Genomic DNA, 16,149 nt, shown 5'->3' on the forward strand with positions numbered 1-16,149 from the left:
TGAGCTCTTCTGAGTTCTTCTAATATAAATTGAATTGCTATACTAAGTGATCACCACAAAAAAATAAAAAGCAAAGCAACAAATAAGAGCAAAAATAGAACATCTGCACTGCAAATGCTACCAAAGCTAAGCATACAGCTTTTATAAAGAATTACTTTACAGTGGCAGCTGACAACAGAAAGAATTGTAGTTATGCTTCCGCATGTTCCAGAGCACATCTGCAGAAATCTCTACTTTCTCTTGAAATCCCTGTCTTCTATTTATACATCCCAGAAGAAAAACACATGTTCATGTTCAGAAATTATATACAAACTTTCATTTCTCATACAAGTACTTCAGCCGAATTAAAACAGGAGTAGCAACAGCAAATTTTACATCAGAAAATGGAAGATGGATAATTTTTAATACATTGGAGTCACCTTCCTTACCAGAATGTCAAGGATTCCTATAAAAGCAAATATCCAGCACACATCACGTTTCTTAGATTCAGTGAATTCCATCTTGCTCCTAAAAATTCCAAAAGAAATTTCTTTACAGCATTCTCTGGACTAAAAGCAGAGTTTCTCAGAGGAGTAAGAAACTGCACTTCTCTTTAAGCTAATAACAGCTCCTGAATGAGTCTCTGCCATAATTTAAGCAGCCTAAGGGTGTAATTATACAAATGAATTATTGAAAGGTAATTTTACTCTATTTTGGCCATTCTGTTCAAAGCCTACATATTTATGCTCATTCTCTGAGGTAAGTGATTTGGAAAACATAAATGTAAAGTATTATGCAACAGATGATGGTGCCCTACTTACAAGAATATTAATATTTTCTTTCTTACATTAAAAAGAAAAAAAAAGTACAGAATATTAATTTCAAAATCAGTAGGAGAAACTTCTCATTAGGAAAAAAACAATCCCTTTAAAAAACCCACTCTTCTCTAACATCGCATTACCAAAAATTGTAAGCTAATATTTCAAATTTTCTTTTTATTGTTTGCCTCACAGTTCTGAGCCTTGCAGGGCTTTTCATGATCACCTTTCATAAGCCAGGAAAAAGAGATTTTCTCTATAAGAATTCTGAAATAAGCATGGGCTCATATAGCTCCAATTTAATTGCAGCTGTAGTGGTACTTCTGATTAAAAGTCCCAGACCATGCAGGGGAAAAAACTGAATGTTTCAATGCAAGAAACATCTTCAAGAAGAGATCTCAGTGACCTGGGAGTATTTTTTCACTGAATATGATCCTATTAGTCCAGTGTTTCTTCAGTTTTTCCACATTAGAAACTATCTAGCATGTTCTAAATAGAATTCTTTCTTTTTATTATTGCAAAGGCATAGTTGCTGTGATAGATAGCAACAGAAAAGTGCATTTGGAAAAATCAATAAGAGCAAAGGTGTGAAGGAGCTTGTTCTTTGTCATTGCAGTTTGGTGACTAAGATGAGCAAAAAGACTTACAGAACAATGATACACCAAAAGCTGTTCAGAAAATCAAAGGCAAGCCCTTCTAAGGAATAACTTGTCCACAAAATTAAGAGTTTTCTGGCGAATAAACAAAAAGCCAAGAAAAATTCCCTTTGACCTTTGGATAAAAACAAATTGGAAGTTACGGTCTTCAATTATTAGAGTGCTACATCCTGCAAGCTGCAATTATAATTCTGAGCATTTTTCCCCCTTTCTATGTGCCAAAGTTCACCGTTAGATTGGATGTGGATTTCTTATGGTTTCCCTTTGAAGGTTATGGCCACTTCATGATGATAATACATGAGGGGAGTTCAAGCCTCAGGAAGGAACCTCGTGGCCTATTGAGAGCAATGAGAACATTCTTGCCTAATTATTCACCTACTTCAACCTGAGGGTTTGTCTTCGAAATATTTCTGAATCTATCAGCAATAAAACCCTTCATATTCTCTGAAATACTTCAGGTGGGTGAGACAAATGTGTTTAACTTTGTATTGTAAAGAGAAGGTAATACACTGACAGCGTTTTTAGCCAATCTTTACTTATTATAAGATTTAAAAAATGATACTGCTCTCCTCACTGCAATGTCATTCATAATGCAGCTTTGTTTCAAAATAGCAAAAAAACCTTCCAATATCAGTAGTACAGAAAGTAAGCTATCAGTATTTCCAATTCACAGTTGTCTACTTAATTTTAGTCTTCAAAAACAAACAGAAAAGTAAAATGTGACATGTCTTGCTGAGATTTCAACAACACACATCTAAGTCTCTTTTTGACTTAAAATTATTCCTTACAAGAAATACATATGCCAACCATTTAAATTTATTATATGGTGGAGGCAGTGCTTTATCATTATGGTTGAAAGGTAAACTTTTGAATTTCTTGTTTGTGACTATTCTAATGTATTACCTTTCATAACATTGGGTTTTATTAAAGCCCACAAAAACCCCAAAACCCTGTAAATACAGAAATGCCAGCTGTATATCCTGTATGAAACATGTTCAGGGCAGCTCTGTCTGGAACAAAGTGGATAAGTTATGATATTGAGACTTTACCCTGCCTGTGATATAGGAATGCTGTGCCAGCCTGAGCCTGAAAGCAGCTGTTTATCAACTGGCAATGAGAGGAACACTGTTTAATTAACCAAACAGAGTTTTTTAGATTGTCTGCTCACAGGAAAACACGAGCTAGCCACTGCAACGCTCGTGATGGTGCCACCAATATGTCCAGAAAACAATTCAAAGAAACTGGATGGAATGGAAAGCAAAAAGAGGTGTTCAGTGGATCAATTTATGCAGGACTAACAAAGCAAGTGAGCACCAAAATGTGACACTGTGCTCTCAGGAAAAGCACCTCTATATGCCCACAGGGACTATCATTTGTTGTTACTCTGGCTGCACAGATCAACCAATTTTACATCTTAGAGGCATCCTTTAGCCTCTCCTTGCTCTCAGCAAGGATGGCTGAATTGACTTCTGCCCCTAAAGGTTGCTAAATCCCAAAATCATCATGAATCAGGGCTCTTGGACACGGTGGTTCAATATATTAACACAGACTAAAATCAATGCTGGTTTGCATTATGATGCTGAATTTTGAATCACAGCACTTTAGGACCAGACCCACTGCTCTTTAGCCAGTTTTGGGACTTGTAAGTGCCACTCAATGGATGTGATGGACAGCTGGAGGTGGCAACCTCTTAAATTGTCCTAGCTTGGACTCGTAAAGCTTGTCAAAGAGAAATCATTAAAAAGAAATACCCTGACCTTCCCTATTTCCTAGTCTAGCTTTCTACACTTCTGCTCCTAGAAAAAGGGAAACTTTTATGTGTAGGTAGTAGTGTCTGCAAACTTTTCCTTTCCTTTTCCTCCATATTTTTCTCAGTTAAACTGCAAATAATCAGACAGTATTTTTTCCTCGTCCCTTGTTTAGCATTTTTTCCTTGTTATTTTGCTTAGCTAATCACCTTATGCCTCACCTTCTGCATTAAATTAAATTGCCTCTTGATTTGTCATAATCTGAACAACATAACAAATGTAAGTGAAAAACCTAGAAGTTTTCATCTCAACAATTTTTAGTATGTGAAAGTTAAAACAGTATCACTGATTATGCTAATATTTGGAGTTCAGTTTTGATTCAGAGACAGATTCTGCAACTTGTAAAAGTAGACATGAGTTGATAAAAAGAGCTAAATATATATATATTTTTCATGAGTGTCTGTTTAATTCTTTCCCTTACAGAAATACTACAAAGTATTATTTTATACATAGAATATCTATTAAATTAATACAAAACAACAGGATGCCTAAATAGTTAATTTTCCTATATAATAGCTATCTTTCCTATATAGTAGCTAACTTGTCATATAGTTGCCCAATAGAATGAACTAATTACAGTAGCCTTTCCTTTGTTTATGGAAAAAATATGAGGTTTGAGTTTTTTTCTCTTTGTTTGTTCCTGTTTAAACACAGTTGTGGAGGACACAATGAGTGCAAGGTAGGAAACAGCTGAGCCTGTCCAAGATTGTTCATTTATTCAGGGCTCTCCATGTTGGAACTCAAAAAGAATTTTCTCCCAGGCTGACCTGCAGGAATTTAAAAACATTTTTGCTTTCTATCATAGTTTGAAGGGTTCCTTAAAGTGATTCCAACCGTCTGCCAATGATCTTCTACAAGAGCAGGTTGTTCACAGCCCCATCTAACTAATCATCAAAGGCTGTCTACACATGCAATTAATTCTGGAGGAATTCAGTCATATAAATGGAAAAGTATCTGTGTGAACACAACCAGGAACCAGGTTAATGGGGGAAAATCCAGGTCTTTTATTTCTCTCTTACCTATAAATCATTTTGCATTTGAAAATATAAAACTACAGCTGTGTTCTTGTCCTACACTGAAATCCTTTGGTGGTCTCTCTGACAACTTTTACAGTTTCTCATCCTATTTCAATACGTCACTATCATATTCTCTATTTCCCAGATACTGCTGAGCATTACTGGAGTTTTTTTCTGTCTCCCTGCAATGATCTGCTTCATTTCATGGTACCTTGAATATCTTACCTAAAGGGAAGAGGACACATCCTTCCCTCCTGCATGTTGCATTGCTTCCAAAACACAGACACCGCTCAGTTATTCTTGGTCTAGAGGGAAAAAAAAAAAATTACAAACTTTGTAAAATAAGGCACAGAAAAGAACATATGGCACTGCCTGAGCTGGACCAAAATGCAAGTGCTGTAGAGCTGCAATGGGATAAAGGAATTGGAAGTAGGAGTGAAAGGAGGAGGACCACACTTTTAAGACAGAAGGAACACGTCTAACCAGACTCTAGCCTGCAAGCTACAAAGAACCAGACAGGATGACAGAATACAACTTCATTTCATGTCAACATGGCAACAGTGATAAAAATACCAATACTGAGACTAAGAATTCTTTTTGAAGCACAGACCTGGCATCGGAAACTTTTTTTGTTTGCTGAAAATCTGTTCAGGCAGTACATAAATCATTCAGACTCCTTTAGCCTTCTTCCTTCTCCCCTGACTGCTGGAGAGCAGGAAGTTTCCCAGTGCCACAGGGGCACAGAATGCTAAATAATTGCTACCTTGCTTTCATGCTGCAAGTCCAGTCATACATGTGCAGTTACAGACCAGCTCTACCTGTTTCATAAAGGGTGGGTATAATGACCTCGAGTCTATTCTGACTTCAATTTCCACAAGCTGCCTGTTAGTCTCTTACCAGTTGCTCAAAATTGTAACCAGTGCTCTGAATATAGATGCCTTCTTCATTCTACCATTTTCCTGGTTAAAATGAAGCCCCCAGCATCTCCCCACTTTTGCCACCATCACCTCATACACACACTTTTCATAAGCAATGTAGGAATCTGTGATTGTCCACAGGGGAAAGTCAGATCACTTTTGCTAACCTCAGTGTTACCTTCACTGTCTGCCTTGCCACAGCCTCTACTCTACAAACAGTACAGACATGCAGACAAAAAGAAGCACAAAACATTGTATGCTTTGAGCACTTGGTATATGATTAAAATTAAATGGCAAGCAAAATGAAGATAAGGAAGAGAATTAAGGAAAAATTCACAAACACTTAAGGTGTGCACAATGGCATTGCTAAAGCATCTTCAATTTTGTAAAGGTAAAAATCAGTGAAATTCTTTTATAAAACAAAAAAAACCAACAACAACAAAAAACTGTTTAGTGAGGGTTTATATTTTTTTATTTATTTATGACCAGTACATACATTTGAAATTCTTTTCTTAATGTAAGCATAACTTTTAGAGGTGAGGACTTTTTTTGTTTTTCCAGTAAGACTCTTATCAAAATAATATCTCATTTATACCGAGGCATATAATAGTAATTTCCAAAGCATAAACAGGCAGCCAGCCACAAATGCAAATGACTGGAAACCCTTACCTTTTCCGCTTAAAAGCCTGAAATGAAAAACATAGCATGACACAATGGTGTCTGAACCACAGCTGACAACACCAACTGGAAAAAAAAAAATGAAATACTGTGTTATTTTAGTGAACATCATGAATATGTACCCTTGCAAGACTCTACTTGCCTTTCTCCTATAGGTAAATGGGATTTGCTCCCATGGATTAGTACAAGGCTGCCTGAAGAACACTGGATGTAATTACCAGCCTGACCTCATCAGAAACTGCATTTCCTTTCTCCCTCAACTTGTGCCCTCCTAATATCATTAATTAGATACCTGGCCTCATGCAGCCTTCTTAGTGATAAATGTAAAGCAGTGCAGCAGCAAAACAGCACAAAGACCACGGCTACCAACTCTGTGGATAAAAATGAAGAAAGGATTCACTGGCTTCAGGAAAGACACTTTTGAAACAGCACTGCAAACCATGTGTCATGGAAACAAACAAAAATCCACTCAGAACCAATCCCAATGAATGATTTTCATGTCCTAAAAAAAGCTGGGGGGAAGAACCCTCTACCCCTGACCCTAAACAGTGCAACACGTGGGTTTTTTAACACTCTTTCCTCAGGCTACAGATTCTCTCCAGTGAATGTAGTTCAGAATGGAAAGAGACAAGGAATCCTGCACTGCAAAACTCACAGGTATTACTTAACCTATGCCAAAGCCACCATGTGATTTATACATTTATACATCCAGTTAGAGGCCTTTAGAATCTATTCATGTGCCAAGATATTGTAAATTTAGGTAAACCCAATGGGAAGAAATGACGATGTCTTGACTTAATTCAGAAGGCTGAATTATTTTTTTATTATAACTATAGTGAAATACATTAATATGCTATATAAAATGAGGATAATAAAACTACATATTACTTTCTCTGATTTTATCTCTAACTCTGACATAACTCGTGACCCTCTCTCGAGAGTTTAGATATAGGTGGGTTGGATTGGCCATCAGGTTCAAATAATTTTTACTAGAATCTAATCAAGCACTCACTCTAGGTAAGCAGTTCTCCAAACACATTTTGCATAAGAAAAATAAAGAGCAGAAATAGAAATTGTTTTCTTTTTCATTTCTCTCTGTGTACCTCTAAGAAAAATCTTGAAAGAGAGAAAAATATTCTTACTACACCAAGATACACTTAAAACCAGCAGGGCAGCTGGTAGTAAGCCTTTCTAGACACTGCAATATTCTGTTCTCTTTGGGTAATGCCTCAATCCCAAAGTCAGCATGAATGTTGTGATACTGTAACCTGGACACAACCAGTGAGAGAATTGAATAATGAGAGACTAACTCCTTGTCACTTTCATTATATCTCATTGAGTTTATTTCATTTAATTTTATGCTGTTGGTGGTGATTTTTTAAACAAAATTTTACTTTTCCCACTGATTCCACTTTATAAGCACAAAATCCTAAGAGCTCCCATGAAGAACAATACTTTCAAGCCAGCCAGATAGATCAATGTAATAAACATGGAGCCTCAGATTTCATTATTCAGACATCAAAGTAAATTTGGTCTCAAGCACAGGATGACAATGAATTAATTCCAGGGTATTAAAAGCTAAATGTGCACACACTGAAATATCTGTGCACAAACAGAAAACAGACATGAGCAGGGCTGGTTTAAGGTAAGTTCGTCTTACTTACAAGTTCAAATGTTCTTATGGGCCATCAGGTCTTAGATTCTAACATTAAAATATTTGAAGTTAAACAAGATTAGCTTTTAAAATGTCTTGTTCCCTTTCTTGTCAGGAGAGGCAGAATGTGCCATATTCCACATAAATTTGAATCTGTTTTAGAACATCTGTGATATAAATCATAGTTCAGTGCCCAGAGATACTGTTCTTTTTCTATTCATTCAATACCGAGGTTCACTCAATTTCCCATGTCTAAAGGTAATTTTACTAATAAAAATGGCAGTGTTCAGAAGCTGAACAGAGCTCTTCAAAGTTTTATCTTATGTAAATATTTTTATGTTTTGTCATATCACCTAGTGATTTCAACAAGAATGTTCCTAACACCTTACCTTAAACACAAGTAGTCACTGTAGCAGGATGCCCCTGAACAATAGTCTATATTAGCAGTGCTGTTCATTGCAATAATCAAATTTTCCATGTAAATCTCCCCCCAAAAAAGCAATCTTCTCTCCATTAAATCACAGCAAACAAAGTCTGGTTCATTTTAGCCCTATTTTTAATGCACTCCTTAAAGTACCCCCTCAGGCAACAAAGAGTTTGCAAAGAGTTTTGGTGAAACAGTAAAAAATATCTCAATTCTAATGTTTCTTAAATCTTGCTTATTTTTTTTTGTTTTTTTTTCAACTTCACAGAAAAAAGCAGATCAAAGTGGAATACTAACTGTTTTCTCCCTACCTGGATATATGCTAAATATAATATCCAGGATAGGACAAGATAATGGATTCAAGCAAAGAGCAGGAGCACAGTGCCATGTGTGCAGCTGCCTCAGAATACACAGAATATTGTGGGAACTACAGAATGACACTTTTTACTATTTTACCTTAAATATTTCATTTATAATTCAGTACAACACTGACACAAGGAACTGCATTTGTTTTTAAATTTCTAACATAAAATTATAAGTTTTCAAGGTAGCTGTAGTAGTCATATTTCTCCTAGATTCACAGACAAGGCATTTATTTGTATTAAAAAAGGATTTATTTTACTTATTATGGCAAACAGAAGAATGAAAAAAAAATCACACTAATTTAAACAGTGGAGAAGTTTAAATGAAGTTCTTTACATCTCATTTGAGACAAGATTTTTCTACCTCCTTCTGGAACTTAGGTAACAGAAAGATAGCCAGCTTTGGGTAAATCTTTGTTTCCTGCTCATGAATGTTTATACAAGTGAAATAAGATTTAAATGATTGACAAATAATAACAGGGAGACTGTAGTATTTAATTTTCTTCCGAGTGGTCTAAAAAAGAAAATACCTGTTCAAAATATTTTAATGTAAGATGAATGGGTCCTTTTTCTACCATATTCAAAAGAAATTAATTTTCACTCCTGTGAAAAGCATGAATCTGTAACAAGCAAACCTTTTGGAATCTTGCTAAAAGAGTCACACAAAATCCTAGGTTAATAAAAATTTAGGCACACTCTGAAAGCAGACCATCATATTTACAGCTATTAAATTTAAATGGCTTCAGAGTGGCTTCAATATGTTTCAAGTTGTCAAACGTGTTGCTCTTTTTCATGAAGACTAATTTTTTCTATCCTGTTGACTTTTATGAACATAAATACAAATATTAATCATACACCAACAGAAGAATTACTTTTGCTTTTGGAGCCCTAATTGTTTCTAAAGCATCTTTAATCCTTTTACAAAATACAAATATAAACAAGTTTTAACTCCCTCATCAGAGCTTTTTTTTTTTTTTTTTGGAAGCTTAAGAAATCATAAAAGAATCAAGATGATGTAGAAACTATGATGTCAAAAAAGTATTTCTATAAGAAATTAATGGAAGCCAGAGCTTTATTATAAGCATCAGCAATGTGGCAACCAAAAAAATAGCTGTATATGTTTTTGGGTGTGTAGGGACATGATAATTGACAGTGGATGGAGCAAGTTTATAGGCCCATCAAGCCACATAAAGGAGAGTGTTGAAATTCTAAGCTTCCTTTCTGTTGGATATGATCTTCACAACAGAGGGATGAAATATTCCCAATTATATAAAGCAAATTATCTTGGCTCTCCTATCTTGCATGCAAGATACATTTACCCTTTCAAAATGTTTTTTTGTTTGTTTGTTAGTTAGGAAGAAATTCAACAAACACAGTTGTACAGAAACCCCAGAAATTGCTTCTTCCAATTATGCAGCAAGAAGTTTTATTTGGTCATGAAAACTGACTTTTCTTTCCTCTGGATTTACCTCATCTTTTCCGATGTTTATTCATCTTTGCTTTTATACTTTTATTCTTGTCTGTTTTTATTAATTTGCAATGACTAAAATTACCCATCCAAGTTAAAACATATGCACGTTTCTTTCTCCTCTCTTTTTCCTGCTTGGAATGTAGACAACCCAAAGCAGTTGAGCCAAGAAAAATCTTTTATCTAATTGAAAACTCACAGCCCCTGGTATTCTTTCATTACCAGGATTCATCAGCTCTAATTCATCTGTAGTTCTCAAACCCAGAGGTTACAGAATAACAGGAGGTAAGAGAGTTGCTTAAGGAAAAAGCCCTTCTAGGAGTAAGTCTAGTTGTCAGTATTGAAGAGATAATCTAATAATCTGTGATCCAAAAGAGATCAGCTTGGCTAATTTAACCTACCTCTCTAAGGATCTCCAAATGCTATTGATGGTAGAAATCTGACTGAAAGTAAAGCTGTGACATTAGTTTGTGGGAGATTTAGATCATCTCTTTGTACTTAATGACAAAAGGCAAGTCCTTTGAGGAAGTGACTTCTAGCTCTTGTAAAATAAGGTCAAAATAGGTCTTTCTTTAGGTCCCTTAGAAAAGAGCCAAAAAAAAACCTTTTAAGATAAAGCTTACTTTAAAAATTTTTTCAAAGATCAGGAAGCTGAAAAAAGAAATGCATCAATGGAATATAAAAAAGTATAAAAATTTGGAACTGGCTTTATAGTGGCCTTTAAAGTTGCTCTTAAATATACATTCCAAGCAAAGAATACTGTTTCCACTCATGAGGTTTTGGTGACAGGAGTTTTGTACTTATTTAGGCAACTTTTTTTCAAACCTATTAAATAAACAACTTGTTATATTAATTTCTTTCATTTCAGCTTTAGAATAGAGTAAAACAGAGTACAGTAGAGTAGAGTAGAGTAGAGTAGAGTAGAATAAAGCATCTAAGTTGGGATGAACCTACAAGAATGATCAAGTTCAAGTGCCTGATCAGTTGAGGGCTGATCAAGAATTAAAGCATGTTATTTAAGAGCATTGTACAAATGCCTTTTAAACACCAACAGGCTTGGGGCATTGACCACCTCCTAGGGAGCCTGTTCTCACATGTAACCACCCTGTCACTAAAGAAATGCTTCCTTATATCAGGTGTAAACCTCCTCTGGCCCAGCTCTGACCTGCTCCCATGTGTCCATCCTAGCACTGGATAACAGGAAAGAAGAGCTCAGCACTTGCCTCTCCATGTCCCCCTGTCAGGAAGCTGCAGATAATAATGAGTAATTAATATTTATAATAATAATATTATTATAGAATAATAATCTAATTATTATAATGAGGTGTCCCTTTGGTGTCCACTAAACCAAACCAGACATCCCTTGAGGACCCTGTGATACTGACTGTTGGCCCCAGGAAGTCTATCAGGAGATCAGGGGGGAATTCTGCTCTTTTCTCCTTGGTTTTCACCACTTGCAGCCACCAGACACTCTCTTCAATCATCACTAAACTGCAGGACCTTAACACCACTGTTATTTTACCCACCTTTGCTCCCCTGGATGCAGACTTGCCAGAAGCTGCCCTGGTCAGTCAAAGAGTTTCAGAATAACTGCCTGCTTTCTCATGTTGCTTTAAATTTTAAAAAACCACCAAGGACTACTTGCCAAAATGGATCCATACAGAGTTAAGTGGGATTTTCAGTATGTGTGGGCAGTAGTTAAAGGAATGGGGAAATTAAAAAAAGAAAAAAAAAATCAGAACTGATCTTCTGCTAATGTTTTTTTCTTGGAAGCAGCAGACAACATTGCCTTCTATAAGGAGGATGGAGGGTTATACCAAAAAGTGAAAGCTACAGTTATTCAGCAAGAGAAGAAACAGAGATGTTGATCCCTTTTTCAAGTCAGAATCTCAAGTTATGCTTGAAAAAAGAAGTAGTGATCAGTGTTTTCAATAAACCAGAATTGCAGCATTTGTTATGTAAACCTCCAGACTTTTAAGAGTAAGTATCTATCTACACATATATACTAACCTAGTACTAAATGAGGAGGTTTGGTAAATGCATAACATACTGAAATTTCATTCTTTCAGTATTCAGTGGTTACTGTCAATAAGAAGAAATAATATTTGCAGAATACTGAATGTGAACAGGGAATTCGGCAGGTGAATCTTCTATTCAATGCCAAGGAGCAATAGTGTACATGGACCCTGTTTACAGAAATGTCCCAGGTAAGGTAGGCATGAAATCCAGAAAGTTTAAATGTTTTCTGACTGCATTTGCTCAGTGAAAGCCAGAGTCTAGAAATATACTCATACCCTCATCTTGCACAGCTATTGTATGTATTATCCAGTTCTGAAATGACTGAAAAATATACTAAGGGAAGGCTAGTGGGGCATTATATCTTTTAAGGCTATATGGATTTGATTTAAAGTCTCTAAGACTGACCTATGCTTAGGCAGCCATCACAGTAACTATACATTACACAGGTAAGAGTTAAGCAAGTGACATGCCACAATGAATTCGTGCTCAGATACATTTGGTGCATAATCAATGAAAATGATTTGTCAGATTAGTTAAGAGATGAGTCATGTCATGGAAATAATGCGTAGTGTCCACTGCAGGTGGCAAGAAAGGCCTGGTGTATCATATTGACTAGACTGACTATAAATAAATGTTACCCTCTTTGAGGCCACCTCTATTCTCAGCTCTTCTCTGCCAATTGTCTTCAGGTCAGGAGCAGTGCTAAGGAAACCTAAGATTAAATACAGGAGGTACTTTTACAGGCTGATAAATCCAAATGGCCTCATTCTGCACCATGGAGACAAACCAGCTTTGGGCTGAAAGTCCAGTTCAAAATCTGGGCATTTGATAACCATGGACACAATTCTGTATTCTTATCACTACACTCATTTCAGGCACAGGCTGACACAAACAGACCCCTTCTGAATGCATTTCTGAGAGTGTCATATTCATTTTGAGACTCTGTAAGTCTGCAGGCTGGAAAGAACAAGATCTATTTCTCAGGTTCAGCAGCAGAAAACAGGAGTGAATAAAAAACAATATATGTATGATATGATGAGCATGAACAAATGGTCTCAAGGCATGATTAATATGCTGTTGGGAAACTGTAAATTGGCATTGTCTAATGCCTAGTGACTGAAGCAGAAACATATTGGCCTAAAAGAAATGAAATTTTTACTTGTAATGAAAATGTGAAAAAAAAAACCCCATAATTTTTAATTAAGAAGTCTCTTACTATGAGTCATTATGACTCTATTTCAGGTCTTTTTGGTTGCTTTTGAACTCCTAATCTTACTGGTTATCTCTTTAGCAAGAAGTTAATCTAAAAGTCTACTTTTTCTCTTTATTTCTCAATGTAGGTGTGGTTGACTACACTTTGACTTGTGTTCATAACTTGCTTATTATAGCCCTGATTAAATATTTTATGCTATGGAGAGGTATGGAAATTGTTATGAATTCCTGACAGTAGTAGGTGTCTAGAGTCACTTGTCATTTAGAACAGATGCAAAGAACCCTTAAAAGCTCTTTTATGCAACTATGGAGCTGAAGCAAGAACAATTGGACAACTCTGAGAAAAGATACCATCCTTCCCATCCCTTAACAGTATAACTTTGGGAACTAACCAGCTCCAAGGATGTGAATGGCTTAAATACGGTTTGAATGGAATTATTAAATTATTTTTGAGGACAAATGAGAAATATGAAACATAGTTAGAAAGCACTAAGCTGTCTTAACAGGTATAGCAGCATGTTCCCACAAAAACTTTAAAAGTAAGTTCTCATTTCTTAGCTGAATGATGGCCAAAGGAGCTCAAAACCAAGGAATATTTTCCAAGTCAGGAATATAAGATCTGGGAACTCTTTTACACATAAACCATAAGAATTGCTTCAGTGATACCTGAGCCTAAATATTTTGCTTTTAACACCAACAGACAAAGACCAAGCTTTGGAAAATGCTTCAATAGCTGAGTTACACTATTTCTCTAATTCATTAGCTATTGTCCTCTTTGAGGGCGAGTCACCCCGTTTTCCACTGAAAAAAAATGTTGAACAATTGATTCTGTAAAATGCTACCTACACTTAAAAATCAAGCATAGTGTTGTTGCTTACCATGTGTCTGAAAGGAATAATGTTTCACAGGCGTGGAATGAACCAGATGGAATGACAAAGGAAATTGGGAGTCATTAAATTGCAGAGAGGGAAAAAGAAGCTGTGGAAGAAAATTAAAGAGCTAAAAGGCACATATGCTACATAGAGAAAAAAAGAACCAAAGAAAATACTTTTGATTCTCCCTGAAAACTATTAAAGGCATGAAGAGTGAAAAAATATTTTTAGATTTCTTTTTTTTTTATTTTGTTTGAGGGTTTTTTGCCTTGTTTTCTGAAAGACAATTTTGCCAAAAGATTTATGAGAGTCAGTATCAGTTCAGATAAAAGTGTCTTAAGAAATTCTTCCTGTAAGTCATGTTCTTGTTTCATTATTTTATTCTCACAGAAAGTGTTGCTTATTTTCTCCTCCTTTGAAGAGGAAAAAGACTATCAACTATCACATTAAAAAAAAAAAAACCCCAAAAAAAACCAAAAAAAAGTCTTTGAACTAAAATTAGCTATGGTGTTTCAATCTATTATTATTAAGTTGTATTCTTTTGTACCATCAAAGGAAGGAGCCAGTGTAAACCCAGTATCACTTATTACTTTTTAAGATGAGCTGTAAATGTAGAGCTGGCATAAGTTAGTGTAAGTAACCCACAGCTTTGTTGGTATAGGCTTGTCCTGATCTCAACAACTGTTAAAACTGTTAAGCTGTTGAAAAAAAGTTTAGATTGGATATTAGGAAAGATATCTTCATTGTATATGGGTTTTCAAGCATTAGAAGAAACTGCCCAGGGTTGAGTTAGATTTATTTAGCTATGGCTAAAGCTAAGACAGCACTGTTGAATGAGTACCCAGAAATGCTGAGCAATGAATTCAAGGTTGCAATATGTTATTTGGTAAGAAGGATGTGGAATTTGCATGTCTTGACTCACAACCCTGAAACTACTGAGTAAAGTTTATCTCGGGCTCTCAAGGTCATATTTTCACTGTTAATTTTTGTTCATCTTTACAGAGCCCAAGGCCTACTGTCAAACCTGCTGTCCAACCATGCCATAAAGCTCTGTCTTCCAAGAACATTTTCCAACTTCAGGTGTGCTTAGAAAGTGCCAATTCACTTTGATAATGTGTCCAGAAAGACTTGACAGGAGGGGGGCTGCAGCTGCTCGTGCCTCTGTGTTGCCCCATGTGCTCTGCAGAGGGACTCAATACCCTGCTGTCCTGTACATGATTATCTTCATGTTTTCTGGTTAAATGCCAGACAAAATCACATGGAACTGGAAAATTAACCAGAAGTGAACCCCCACTAAAGTGAACCATCACTAAAACCATCCAGTGTTATTCAGAGTCAAATAAAAGGCCAAATAAGGTGTGGATAAACCTTGACTGAACTAATTCTTTAAAAACTGATCAAACCTATTACAAACTGCAGCTTCTTTTACGTTGTGTTGCCTCTTCCAACTTAACAAAAAAATTGTTCCTGGATCAGTTTTTAGAAGCGTTCAAGCATTTATGGTTCCAATTACTTCTCAGTGATGCATTTTTGCATAGACTGTTATTACTGCAGATCCACAGGAAGCTCTGTGGCCCTGTACACAAACTGCAATAAGATTGCATGATCATGATTCTACACAAAAATGATTCTTCTTCACAGATGTGAAATTATTACCTGATGGTCAGAAAATTCTCACTGGAAGTTCTTGCACTGTCATCAGTCCCATTTTCAAAAGCCTCTTATCATATTTTTCTGATCCATTACTTCACACAGTCTGAAAAGTACCTCATAGCATAAGAAGCCTTCTTGAGTTCATACAAGTTAAAAAAATATTCAGAGGAAAAGAAACATTAAATAATAACAATTTAGTGGCAATTTTGAATCTGTTCTATTAGAAGAGGAAATGAATACATTAAATAAATAATCCTGTGAAAATTATTCACTCAAGTCTAGCACAAACAATAAATTTTGGAAGTCCACAAAACTGAGTTATCTTTCATATTGACTCTTTACATATGTAAAACTTGCTTATCTGTCAAATTCTTTCTGCAAAAATGGCAGTCTAAAGGGCTTGTCATGTGCAACATCTGATGATGCTCTCTACACCATTCCAGTCTTCTTTCCAAATGATTTAAAGGAGGGAGGCACCAGGAGCACAGCATCCTTGTGCTTATGAGAGTGCTTTGCTGCGTTAGGAAGCATCAAGTGTCTGCAGGCATGCTCTTTAATTATGGATTTTGATGTGCCATAAGCAAAGTCACTCCAATTGGCATTAGCTAACACA

Source organism: Lonchura striata, chromosome 4 (genome assembly GCF_046129695.1).
Source record: "Lonchura striata isolate bLonStr1 chromosome 4, bLonStr1.mat, whole genome shotgun sequence".
Lineage (NCBI taxonomy): Eukaryota > Metazoa > Chordata > Aves > Passeriformes > Estrildidae > Lonchura > Lonchura striata.